The 12,453-nt window shown below is 38.9% G+C and overlaps 1 protein-coding gene and 1 long non-coding RNA gene across 5 annotated transcripts in view; one reads left to right on the forward strand and one right to left on the reverse strand.

Moving 5' to 3' along the window:
* Positions 1 to 1,624: 1,624 nt before the first annotated feature.
* Positions 1,625 to 6,965, reverse strand: LOC140518034 (uncharacterized). Its single transcript, XR_011971810.1, has 4 exons — positions 6,821 to 6,965; positions 6,234 to 6,333; positions 2,801 to 2,932; positions 1,625 to 2,004 (listed from the first exon to the last, which is right to left on the reverse strand). It is a non-coding gene; the product is annotated as an uncharacterized lncRNA (long non-coding RNA).
* TTC6 (tetratricopeptide repeat domain 6) overlaps positions 6,944 to 12,453 on the forward strand; it is a 299,343-nt gene continuing 293,833 nt past the window's right edge. For 3 of the 4 annotated variants that reach the window (XM_072629755.1, XM_072629759.1, XM_072629757.1), the window contains exon 1: positions 6,944 to 7,214. The gene's annotated coding sequence lies outside the window, so the exon portion shown is untranslated. Of the gene's footprint in view, positions 7,215 to 10,800; positions 10,916 to 12,453 lie in introns of all 4 variants that reach the window. The other variant, XM_072629756.1, reaches the window with a different exon arrangement.

The raw sequence follows: 12,453 nt of genomic DNA on the forward strand, positions 1-12,453 counted from the left end.
CATTCAGAAGTGCTCTGAGACACTTCACAGTCAAGGAAAAGCAAGAGATAGGAAGGTATGATGTATGGTTTTTAAAGGTAGTCAGTTGCAGGTATTATTAAGATCCAATCCTGCTTTACAGATGAGGAAACTGAGGCTCAAAGAGGTTAAGTAATTTTCCCATGGTCACCTAATAAATGTCAATGATAAGATTCAGTCCTCCATATTTCTCCCCTAACTCCAGGTTCAACATACACTACATCACATAGTCTTCTGCTATCTAATATTCTGCCTTTTTAGGTAAAGGGTTTTGTTGTGCTCCTTTGATTATCCCTTGCTTCTACTTAGCTGAGATTTAGCACAACATTATCTGTCAGCACAGAAACCTAGAAATCTACAAGTGTTGGGCGGGGACACCACCACACTGGGTGAGGGAGTCTCTAGTTTGGTTCCAATGAGATGGAACCAGCCCCCTCTAGGGAATTGTTTCCTTCCCCCCCTGCCCACTCCCCTCATTTATTTGCTGACCTGTTCCGTTCATTATATTTGGTCATTATCAGGCAGGATTTCCCAGCCAACTAAATACGATGTTTACTCCGTGGATCCCTAGCGGAATTTGCCAGATAGTTTTCTTCTTTGTAAGACCGTTGTGGTATGGTCTGGTGTCTATCTCCATTCCTTAGATAAGAAGCTTAAGTCTCCCCAGTAGCAAGGAAAGAACTCAGTAGTCCTAATGAAATCGAGGTTTGCCTCTTGATGTGGTAAAAATGACTTCCTCCGGGTGCCGTCGGTGTTATTAGGATCTAGAAACAACGGCAATCCTTAAATCTAATGAGTAGCGGGCTCTATACCCACCATTTTCCCATATCCAGCACGTTATTGAAAGTGAAGGCCAGAAACCTTCAAGTGCGCGGTGGTTTCGTCTAACTCTTCAGGCATGTCAAAGGCTAGGCTCAGTTGACCTGTAGGGTGTGGGTCTGCTGTAGCTCTCCCAGGGTAGTATTGTTCCCCACCAGCCAGCTGCTGAGAAGACTTGGTTAGCAGATCTATTCACAAAGCCTGTGCGAAACTGCAAACCTAGGGAGTAGTATCACAGGCTCTGGAGAAAAACAGGGGCACTGGGCATTATGCACCCCTCGGAAGATGCTTTTGGGAGGTGGGGTTAGGGTCAACTATGTTTTCTGCAGTGTCTCTAGGGCTTTCCTTTCTCCCCCTCTTTCACCTACTTTACTTGAAAAGTATTTTAATCTGAGTAGTACCCATTTGTACAAAGTCGATGATAAAAAATACAGGTATAACCTGCTGGGGATCTCCTCCCTACTGCTCCTCCCTCCCTCCCCCCTACCCCCTCCCCCGCCCCTGCATCTAGACCCGCTTCCCTCCCCCACCACCTCGTTCTTCTTCCTGTCCCTCCTCCCTTCCTCTCCATCCTTCTCCCTTCTCATTCACCTGGCAAGCTCCTCTCTTCCGCCCCGCCTGTCTCCTCCTTTTCTTTCCCACTAGCCCCATTAGCCCTTCCCCCCTGCATTTTTGCACCACCCAGCCCCTCACTCTTCAATCTTGCCACCCTTCCTCCAAACCTTAAAAAAAAAAAAAAAAAAGGAAAGGAAAAAGGAAAAAAAAAAAGAACATTTTATGCGCGGGGAATTTATTCAATACAGGGAGAGCAGGATGTCAAACCCGGACCTGCTCCCCCTCCTCCCTTTAGCCGTAGGCTACAAAACCCTTTTTGCAGGTAACAGCCGTTGTTCCCTAGTCAGCCAGTATTTTGATCTCTTCAAACGAGCTAGGATTTAAACGGCGACTTTCTATCTTGGTAACTGCCAAACAAATACTGTCGGAAAGAGAAACTTCTCCAAGGGAGTGAGGAAGAATGGAAATCCTTGCCACCAGAAGTCGAATTCTGGTGAACTGGTTGAGCTATGAGCATGTGTTGGAGTCTGGAAATGTTCAGGAGTTAAGTCCCCTGACAGGAGTTCACTGGCTGTTCATTTCTCTGCAGCTTTACCTTTGTTGTTATCAGCTCTATGCAAACGTAAGTCAGTGTTAGAAAGGAGGCAGTTATCAAGTATATGGAAATTATAGGACAACACACATCCTCCTCCTTCCAAAGGAACAAAAGATCTCTCCTCATTCTGAACTAAATTTAAAGCCCCTTGTAAAGTGTCAAGACTGACCTTCACTGTAGTGACGCTCACCCCCACATACACATCTTATTTTTCTCTGTGATTATTTCCATTGTCCACGAAGTAGGAAAAAGTGTGATTGTATGGCTACTTTTAGAATTGAATAAAGATGGCCAAATTCTTCAATTATGTGGTTAGTTAGAACCCATGGCTTTACATGGAGAGGCCAGTTGCCTTCCCTCTCAGAAAAGTTACTGAACTGTTGAGCATCTGGGTTTCTTCATCTGTGAAATGGTATAACATTCTTAAAAGCAATGTTCTCCATCACAGGGTTGTTTGAGAAAAGGAGTTTGTAAACTTTTTTTTTAAGTGGGAGGTATTATGGTGCAGTGGAAAGATCATTAGTTTTAAAGTCAAAAGTTTTGGGTTCAGGTCTCCGGTTCTGCCCCTATCTTGTGTGTGGTCTTGGATAAATCACAGCCTTTCCAGGTCCTAATTTCCTCTTTCATAAAATGAGGGAAGTGGACTAGTTGAATTCTCAATCTATACATTTCCCCTTTCCTGAAAGAGTTACCTTTGTCTTAAACAGGTGAGCTTTGGTGAGAGATCTCCAGCTGAAAGTGATCTTAGAGATCACCTAGTCCACCCTTACCCCACTCTATTTTATGTGAAGAAAATTTACATGTTCAACTTACCCAATAGTCACACAAGTAGTAAGGGTCAGAGGCAGGATTTGAATCCAAGTTCTTTGAATCCAGATTCAGGTCTCTTTCCACACACCATCTTCTCAGCAAGTTCTGTAAGATGTCGTCTTCCCTGACACTCACCTAAGAGTGGAGGAGTCATTTACAAAATATTAGAATTGGAAACATCTTCAAGAAGTCATCCAATCCCTTTTCAAAGCAAAAGGGAACAAAAGATAAGGGTATAGGTTTATGGTTTCCTTAAATTGATCCAGACTACAGGAAAGGAACTCAGAGATTTCCTTGATAATAGTTTCCACTATCCTTTAGATTCTTGGGATAATAATGGGATATTGGACAATAGAATAATAAAACATTGCATATTTTAGCAACTATGCATTATGTACTATTCTTGAAAAATCTTTAGTTTAGAAAATTTTAAAGTTACAGCATAGCCAGCTTTTTTTAAAAAATAGCATTTCATAAGCTTTCTATCAGTAATCATAATTTTAAAAGGAAGAATATGGATAGAGAGCAACCCTGGAACCAGGGAGACCTGTGTTCAACTCTTACCATTCAGCTATACTGATTATGTGACCCTGGACAAGTCACATAATTTCTCATTGTCTAAGTTGCAGAGAAGGTATTAATCTTCATTTGTAGAGGGAGTTTCTTTATCCTGGAACTCTCTATACTAATGAAATTGCAGGTTGAGTCTCTATTCTTGTGTTAATGTTTTCCATATAAGAACCATTAACTCATTAATAGAGCACTAAAGAGTGGGATATTTTTTCAATAATAATGTACTTTCTGATTACTATTTTTTATTAAGGTTTGTGCAGTCATTTTGAAAGGAACTCTGAAAAAAGGCAAGTTTTAAAAATAAAAGGGCAAGTGTTCAAACCTTTGTGGTTTGTTACACATCTAGTAGGGCACATATACCAAAACATGAATGCAGAGCTTTAGATTGAAACTGAATTTACATCTGAAATAATGATATTAAGTAGTCTATTTGGCCACATGATGACTTTCAAGAATGATGATTTTTGTTGATCCACTAATTCCAGTACGCTGGCTACCTGGATATACTGGGAACATCTGTGGTTTCATCAGCATGAGCAGCTCCTAGCATCAGCAGATCTCAACCCATCAACGAATTAAAGAGGTACCTTAGGGACTTAGAGGTTAAGTGACTTACTTAGGTCCACTCGGCTACAAAGTGTCAAAGGAAGTCAATTCTGATTGTAAACTCTATTCGCATCTTGGTATCCAGACATTAGTCAGGAAATTGGAGGCATTCTCCAACAGCAGAATGTGTATTTATTAGCAATATCAATTTCATGTAATCTAATTTGGGGGAGTAGGTAAGAAAAGAAAGCAAGAGGGAAGCTGTATGTATAAAACTGTGCATACTCACATGCTTACAACATTCTACTTGTATCTCTATGATTTTCCTTTTTAACATTTATTGCCTTGCTGAGTTTACTTGTATAAAGTTTACACCCAGCAAGTGAAAGTTATATAACTGTCACATCAGATACAACTACTGTTGTGACAAAAATTCCAAAAGAAAATGTGAGAAAATTGTTCTCCTTTTCCTTGGCCTCTAGGGGTAATCGCATTCTTCACATTGCCCATTTGTTCACTTTATTCCACAAATAAAAAGATGACCCTTTGGCTTTTCAATAGATATTGATTAAAAGTTAAATAACCCATCAACTTTCCATCAACCAAAGTGCTAAACTTTAGTAGTAAAGGAAATCCCTGTGTTTAAATTACGTGTTTAAATTGGCAAACAAATAAAGCAAAGCTTACAAATTTAGAAGGAAAAGACTTGTAACTACAAAATTATTTCTGTTGGCATAAGATTGGCAAGCACAGACATCTTGCAAACAGCCATGCAGAGTTCACACACATGGAGCTTAGGGGAGCCAATGTGTGTATATTTGCTAAGGGTCACAGATATGATGCCCTGGTTACTGACACTGACAGTTTGCTGAGCAGCTGAGCTCTATGAGGGTAACTAACAGTGCTCCTTAAATTAGATCATTTAAATTAAATACTACTCTGACTTTTAGGATGCAAATACTTTTATTTTACAGCCTATCTCTGTGTAATTTAATCATTTCAGGGCACCACCAAATCCCTGCCAGAACCTGCTGTGTTGTTGCAAGGTATTAATCAGAGACCCAAAGTGTCAACCTTTCTTCCTGAAGGTTTATTTGCCATGAAAATAGTATTAGGAGATTCACTAGAAGACAAAAGCAAATCTCTGACAAATAGGGCTCATTTTCTTTTTTTCTAGCTGTTGGTTGCACTATAAAGCAGCAGTGGAAAAAGTGTCACAGACAGAAAAGCTGCAAAAACCAAAGCATAATGTCAATTAGGAATAGGAAAAGAGACTAAAGCTGTGATTTAAATGATATAGACTTCCCCGGTGAGGTACTCCCTCTACTAATTCAGGTCATCACCTTCTCTGTAACTTAGAGTCTTTAGAGAGTTGCCTAGACTACCGAGAGCTTGAGCGACTCCACCAAAGTTACAATCCATCAATCAAGACCTTGTATCTCTTACATAGTTCCTGCTTTCTAGACTGCAGCAAATAGGGTTCCTACCTCAGAATTTCTAACTATGCAACAGTCAACTTTAACATAGATTCATCATCACTGTAGTCTCCCAGCTTTCAGGCCAAAATTCTAGATCCAGAGGTCCCTTAAGCATCTGCTCAGTGGGAGACTGGAAAGATATTTCATATTCCCAAGACATTCCAGACCCTTGTGTCAGAGCCAAAGAGGAGCAGGTATAGAAGGCATATTTTTGACCCTAGAAGTAACATGAATTTAGATGAACATTTAAAAAAATTTTTTACAAAAGGCCTTCTGGACCTATAAAATAGCACTGGCAGAAGCCTTACAACTAATTCAAAGTACCAAGGGGATAAGAAAATAAGATTCGCCAGAGAGGGAAAATGAAGTAGAAAGAGCCATCACAAAATCAGTTTTTAATTACAGGAGTGAACTTCATTGGGCATGGACATGGACTCATGCCATGGACACAAGGAAGAGTGTGAAAACAAGAGAGAGATAAAACAAGAGAAAGAACACCGACACTGAAATAGTAATACATTTCTTTGGTGAGAAAGCCTTTCCAAAAAGCATCAGTATAAAAAGCCACAGGAATGGATTTCCTATTTTAATTGAATCCTTAGTTTTCTTCCTCTAAACTACTTTTCTTAAAGATACAATAATGACTGGTATTTATATGGAGATTTAAGGATTGCAAAACACTTTGCCTAAGTTTTCACTTGAGCTTCCACCACACTCCAGTGATGGAGGTGTAATCCTCATTTTATAGATGAGAAAATTGAAGTTCAAAGAATTTAAATGATGCCCATGGCTACGTAAGCAGTAATCCAAGGTGGTATTCAAATGAAGATCTTCCTTACACCATCACCTCCAGTCAGCTTTCTCCTCTGCCAAAATCTGTACCGAGACAATCATGACGTCTTTTCAAATATCTTCTTTCTCCCTCCTGAACTTCCTTGACTGGGAAAAAGGAAGCAACATCAAAATGTTAGTATTTTTTCTAGGAAAAAATTGAAGCCTGTACTCTTAATTCCTTTGCACATTTTAAAACTCCGTGATGAATATGACTGATCATTCCTTGAATATTTTTAGAATTGTCCTTGCAACAGAGCTCCTAAGATTATCATTTTCAAAAATTCATCTAATATTAAGGGAATAGGGATTGATCTTGTGTGATTTCAGTACAATAAGAAACTAGCTATTGAAGACTTTCCCTCTATCAATGCCAGTCAGCACCTTCTCTGCAACTTGTAGTCTCTAGAGTACTAAAAGGTTGTGTCTTCCTTAGTCACACAGCCTGTCACACACGTGTCAGAAGCAGGTGTTGGTGGGTTCTGAAGCCGGCTCTTTCCACTATGTCTCCCAGACAAAACTGAACAACATCGATTGTTGCGGGTCTCTTTCACTGTTTTTAGTAAGGGCATTTACTCCCCATCCATCCTTTTACCTTAAGTTGTGCCAATCATGACGTCTTCTTTTATCGAATTCCTTGATGTCATTTTCTGATTTGTATCGGGGCTAATGAAGGCATGGCATGTTTGGATGCATTCACTTACTTTCATTTAAGTGTAATCAAGATTTATTGTTTTTTAAAAGAAAATTTTGCCACAGCCATTGTAAATAAACGTTTGTATGCTGCTTTAAGGTCTTTAAAGTGCTTTCCTTAAGACTTTGTGAGGTGATAGTGCAAGCATTATTATCTTCATTTTCGGTATGACGAAACGAGAGGCCGAGGGAGCTGAAATGACTTTCTTTGCTCATAGTGACAGCAGGAACAACCATGGGAACCCAGATTTGACAATGAGTCTACAGCACTTTCCACTAAACCACACTGTTTTAGGGTAAGCTGATCTTGTAATCCAATTAGAGAGTACTCGAGTTTTAACACTTTTTTTCTTGATGAGAGCAAAAGGTACCATCTAAAGGGATCGGATGCACCCACTTATTCAACAAATTACGGCTACTTTTGACCTATGAAAGTTGAAGAGAGAGCAAAGGAAGGAAGTTTTCTTTCCACCCAGAGCTCTCTCTTCCACTTTGCAGTATTTGCCAGTTCGACTTAACTTTAGCAACAACCTTTATTTAGCCTCTTGTGGGGCTTTAAAACAATGAGTTCCTAAAAGGCAAGGTAAAGATCTGGAGCAGTGAGTCTTAAACTTTTTGCGCGTCATAGACCCCTCTGACCTTGTGTTGAAGCCTACGGACACCCATTTCTCAAAATAAGATTTTTAAATGAATAAAATATATAAGATCCCAAAGGAATTGAAGTAGTTTTCAAAACTTCCCCTCCACCCCAACCCCCACCCCCCCCAAACCGAATTCTCAGACTGTAGGTTCAGAATCTCCCGATTTAGAGTCTGCGTTCTGGATAACCAGCATCCCACATCCCGCCCACACCGATCTTGAATTGCGCTGCGCTGGCCCCTAGTGGCTGAGGGTCACTGGTTGCGAGTTCTGGAGCACTTCTCTGAGGGGTGCACGGTAGAGGTGCACTGCCTTCCCGCTTTTAAAAAATCTCTGCCGCTTGAGAGTTGGCTTACTTACGAGAACAATGCTTAGCACTACTCCATCACACGGTTGAGTTGCTGGGTCCCTACCCTAACATCTCACAGTCAAGCTCGAAAGTTGTGGGGGAAGGAAGAGAGGAAATCAGAAGGCAATGAATGAAAATGCCTTACAGAGGCTGAGGAGGTGCTGGTCCTTCCACCCTCCTCCCTTTAAGACAAAACAAAACAAAAATGGTTAAATGCAAGATGCAAACAGATCATATTATGTCTTATCCTCTCATATCCTAGAGCCCAGTCAGAGTGCCCAGTCTAAGGACTACCTGAAGAAAATGGGGAAGGAGAAATTGAACTAGGAGGATTTGGGAAAGCAAAGAAACACTGAGTGGAGATTTAGAGGAAATGTTTAAAGTAAATTAGAGCTTACTCAGGATCTTTTTCACCTAGGCGAAAGGCAGTAAAGGCATCAAATTGGCTGTGAAGTCAAGAGATCCGTGTTTGAATCCTGACTGGTTACGGTCTTCTCTAGTGAGACGGTCTCTTATTCTTCTTTTCTGTAAAATGAAAAGAATTACCAGATGATTTCCAAAATAATTCATCTCCTCCCTCTTTTCTTCAGAAAGCCAAAGGCAAAAATGAGTCCCTATGTCCCCTAGCTCTTTCTGGGAGAACTGTGAGCTGCCACTCAAAAATAATAATAATAAAAGAACATTAAAAGCAAAGAAAAAATTGAGTTGACATCTTTGGGAAAGGAAATATTAAATTTCTTCAGAATGTTTCTTTCTCGGAGTCCAAGTCTAGCTGGACTTAAATAGGACACTGCTTTAATTCTTGGTTTCTTTCTATTTCAAAGTATTACCTAGGTACAGGAAAAAACTCAGGTGATCTTGAAATCTAATTTAGAAAAATAATAAAGTGTACTGAGTGACTAAATCATGCAAGACTTTTTGCTAGATATGGATTCATCTGCTGAAGATGACGTTGCATCAACTGATTAAAATTCTTGTACTAAATAAGCATGCTAACATTAGCAGGCAGTGCAACTAACTACCTTATTTCAAAATACCCTGTAAATTTTTTTAAGATACTTGCATGATTAAAGAAAGCTTCAAAATAATGTGCTATTTTTGAAAATTCTGCTTTAAATAGTAATCAAAATTTAAGTAGTTAGAATAAAATTATTTTTATTTCCCAGGAGAAGAGAAGGAATTTTGCTGCTTATTAATTTTTTCTTGCATGTGTAGGGATTTATATTAGTGGGGTCAGATCTAAGAAGCCTATATATGCAGGCAGTTATCATCACTTAATGCAAGCTCAGATTTTACAGTATACTTAGGGATAACCTTTAGTTTGGCTAAGAGTAAACAGGGCATTGGTACTCTAAGCCCAATGTTTGGGCTACAAAGTCCAGGCAACTTTCATACATAATTATCTTTAGAAAAGAAATTGTTCTGCCTTCAGAATAACTAAAACCTTCTGTGCATTACCCATAGTTCAAGAAATACCAAAGTAAAACCCTTTTCAATTGCTAAGTGTGATTGGAATGCTAAATACTAGTAACTAACTCCAGGCAAAATAACTTTTCATTCTAGGCCTTATGGCTAATTTAGTTTAGGCTACTTACTTTTCGGGGAGGGGGAGAGGAGGAGAGGGTGAGGGGAGCCCAAGATCTTGCTTCCTTTATCCTTTACTCCTCATTCCTTTGTCCTTTGAATGGATCTAGAGACCTTGTTTCTTTATGAAAAGGGGCCAGAGACTTTTTGCTGAGATAGCCTGAACATGGCAAAGGTTGGCCAACTCTACCCACCCCTCCCTCCAGTATTACTAAATGCCTCTTTATAATAGCAAAACATCAAGACAATTTGCCTGGTCTGGGAGCTAGATGCTTAGGCATCACAGAAGGGGCAAACAAAAAGCAGAACAGGTGTTTAAATATTTTGGACTGGATTGGAGGAGGGGCAAGGACAGACAGCGTAGGCTGTGGTTCAAGGAAAAAGTAAAAGGAATTTGTTCACTGTGACCCAGCCAGAAGTAAGAACTTGTTACCTTTTTTTCTTTTTTGGTGAGGAGGAAATTTTTAACAATTTCCTATGCAAACCATTTTATATACCATCCCAGGAATGACATTATAGTTACTGTTGGAGTTGGAGTTAGGAAGACCTGTGAAATCCTTTTCATCTTAGAAATCTTTGTTTCCTTCAAAACATTGTTCAAGTTCCACTTTCTACATTAAGCCTTTCTTAATTTCCCCAAGCTATTTCTGTCTTTTACCCTCCAAATAAAATTTGCCTTGTGCTCTTGTATACATAACATCTGGTCCAACAGCCTTTCTTACAGAGGATATAGGAACTGTTATTGTCTTTTTAAGAGCAAATGCTAAAAATTATAATTTTAACTTTTTTTGAGGTGCGTTTCCTTATGGAGTAAGGGAGAATGTTTGTGAATTCATTTTTGTTCTCTGAGGATCTATGGAAAGCTTGTGAAGAAACTTCTTTCTTGTTCAAACTATCAACTATTATTTTATGAAGAAATATTATAAAGACAATTTTATGAAACATAAGTCTGGAGAGAGTCTATTAAGAATGAGGACTTGAGAAAATCTTATTATTTACCTGTCATATCTAGATAAAGACTAAGAGAGATGAGAGAAAGAAGTTCAAGATATTGTCTGTCTTTAATAACCTATCATAACCTCTATTTGGGAAAGTGGAAGAGAAATATTGAAAAGAGTTGGCTTATTATCTTGAGTAAACTGAGTTGTGGATCTTTGTTTCCAGAAGCAAAGAGAAGGCATTTATAATTTCAGAGGTGGTTAGAGGTGTGTTCTGGGTTGGGCCAAACTCAGGTGGGTCCTCTAGTAGTTTAGGCTCAATATTGGAACAAAATGAGGTCATTCAACAATTAAGAAAACATGTTTATTTAGCCATAGAAGAAGAAGGCTATTCAAGAAAGGATAAGCATCAAGGATACTCTGAGTTGATTCAGTTGAACATTATCATAATGCACCAGTCAAGCATCCAGAGCACCCCCATCAATGAGTAAGTGACACTTAACAGTCTAAGCCTACTTTAGTCTCTTGAGCCAATCTAGCCTCAAGGAATGTTCTTTAAGGGAAAGCTAGCCTAACTTACTTAGGGGTTGGGGAGGAGAAGAATATTGCTTCTACCACAAGGTGACTGGCTATTATTGTTCTTAAAGTTGTTGCAAATGCAGCCTTCTAGACACTGGGGGCCCTTATCCCAACCCCCACAGACACTGAAGGATAAAGTCCCAGATTGTGGCCAGCTATATGACTTTCTCAGGATCCTAGTTCCCTAGGATTCAGTTCCCTCATGGAACTGAAATGTTCTCTAATGCTGTTAGTTTGAGACCTCATTCCTAGGTGTTCTTTTCAATGTCAAACACTAGTTACAGTTAGTATTTACCTGGTACGTTGATTAACCCAGTAATTAGTGTCTCAGTATAACTTTTAAAAATTGGTATTATTTAGCTTTTACAAAGGGATACTTACTAAGAAGAAATAGTAAGAAGAGAAATATATTTTCCCCAAAAGAAAACATTTCCCCTAATATCAGGTGTGAATTTCTTCCTTTGCCACCTTGTTCCCTGGTGAGAGTGGGCTCAAATTTAAAGGAAGTTGTGATAGAATATTTGCCCCACTAACTTTGTTTCCAAACACAACATAGTCACTGGACAAGGTCTTTTCTTGCTATAGGTCTTGGGGTCTTCGCTGCCATCAATCCACTGAATCAAGCAAGTCCCTCTTAATGTTGTGAAGGTTTTTCACCAGATTCTACTGCCAGCAAACTCCTGTTTGGGTTTCTGGTATTTTGAGATCTCTTGAAGTTCTGTACTAAAGGAAAATGAATACCAAACAGGAGGTGGCTCCAGGCCTGACACAGGCCATGTGTAATTGGAGGCTATGTGTAAACTGACTTCTCTAGGACTCTGAAGGCCCCCTCTCTACTTAAAAAACTTAGAGAATAAACTAAAAAAACTATTTGAAATAATTAACGACTTTAGCAAAGTTTCAGAATATAAAGTAAGCCCATGGAAATCATCAACATTTCTATTTATTACCAACAAAACCCAGCATGAAGAAAAAGAAAGAAAAACTCCATGAAAAGTAGTTGAAGATAGCACAAAATACTTGAGATTTTATTTTCCAAGTCACATACAGGAATTACATGAACAATTACAAAACATTCTACACAAAGACAGATCTAAATAGTTGGAGAAATATTAATTGTTCATGGGTAGACAGAACTAATATAATAAAAATGACAATATCACCTAAATTCATTTACTTATTCAGTGTTATATCAATCAAACCAGCAAAGGATTATTTTATAAAGCTAAAAAAATAATAAAATTCATCTGGAGGAACAAAAGGTCATGACTAGCAAAGGGATCAATGGAAAAAATGTGAAGGAAGGCAACCTAGAAGTACCAGATCTCAAAATATATTAAAAACTGGTAATCTTCAAAACAATTTGGTATTGGATAAGAAAGAGTGATTGATAAATGGAAAAGACTGGGTACACAATATGTAGAAGCTAGTGAGCATGGTAGCTTA

This window comes from Notamacropus eugenii, chromosome 1 (genome assembly GCF_028372415.1).
Source record: "Notamacropus eugenii isolate mMacEug1 chromosome 1, mMacEug1.pri_v2, whole genome shotgun sequence".
NCBI classification, from domain to species: Eukaryota; Metazoa; Chordata; class Mammalia; order Diprotodontia; family Macropodidae; genus Notamacropus; species Notamacropus eugenii.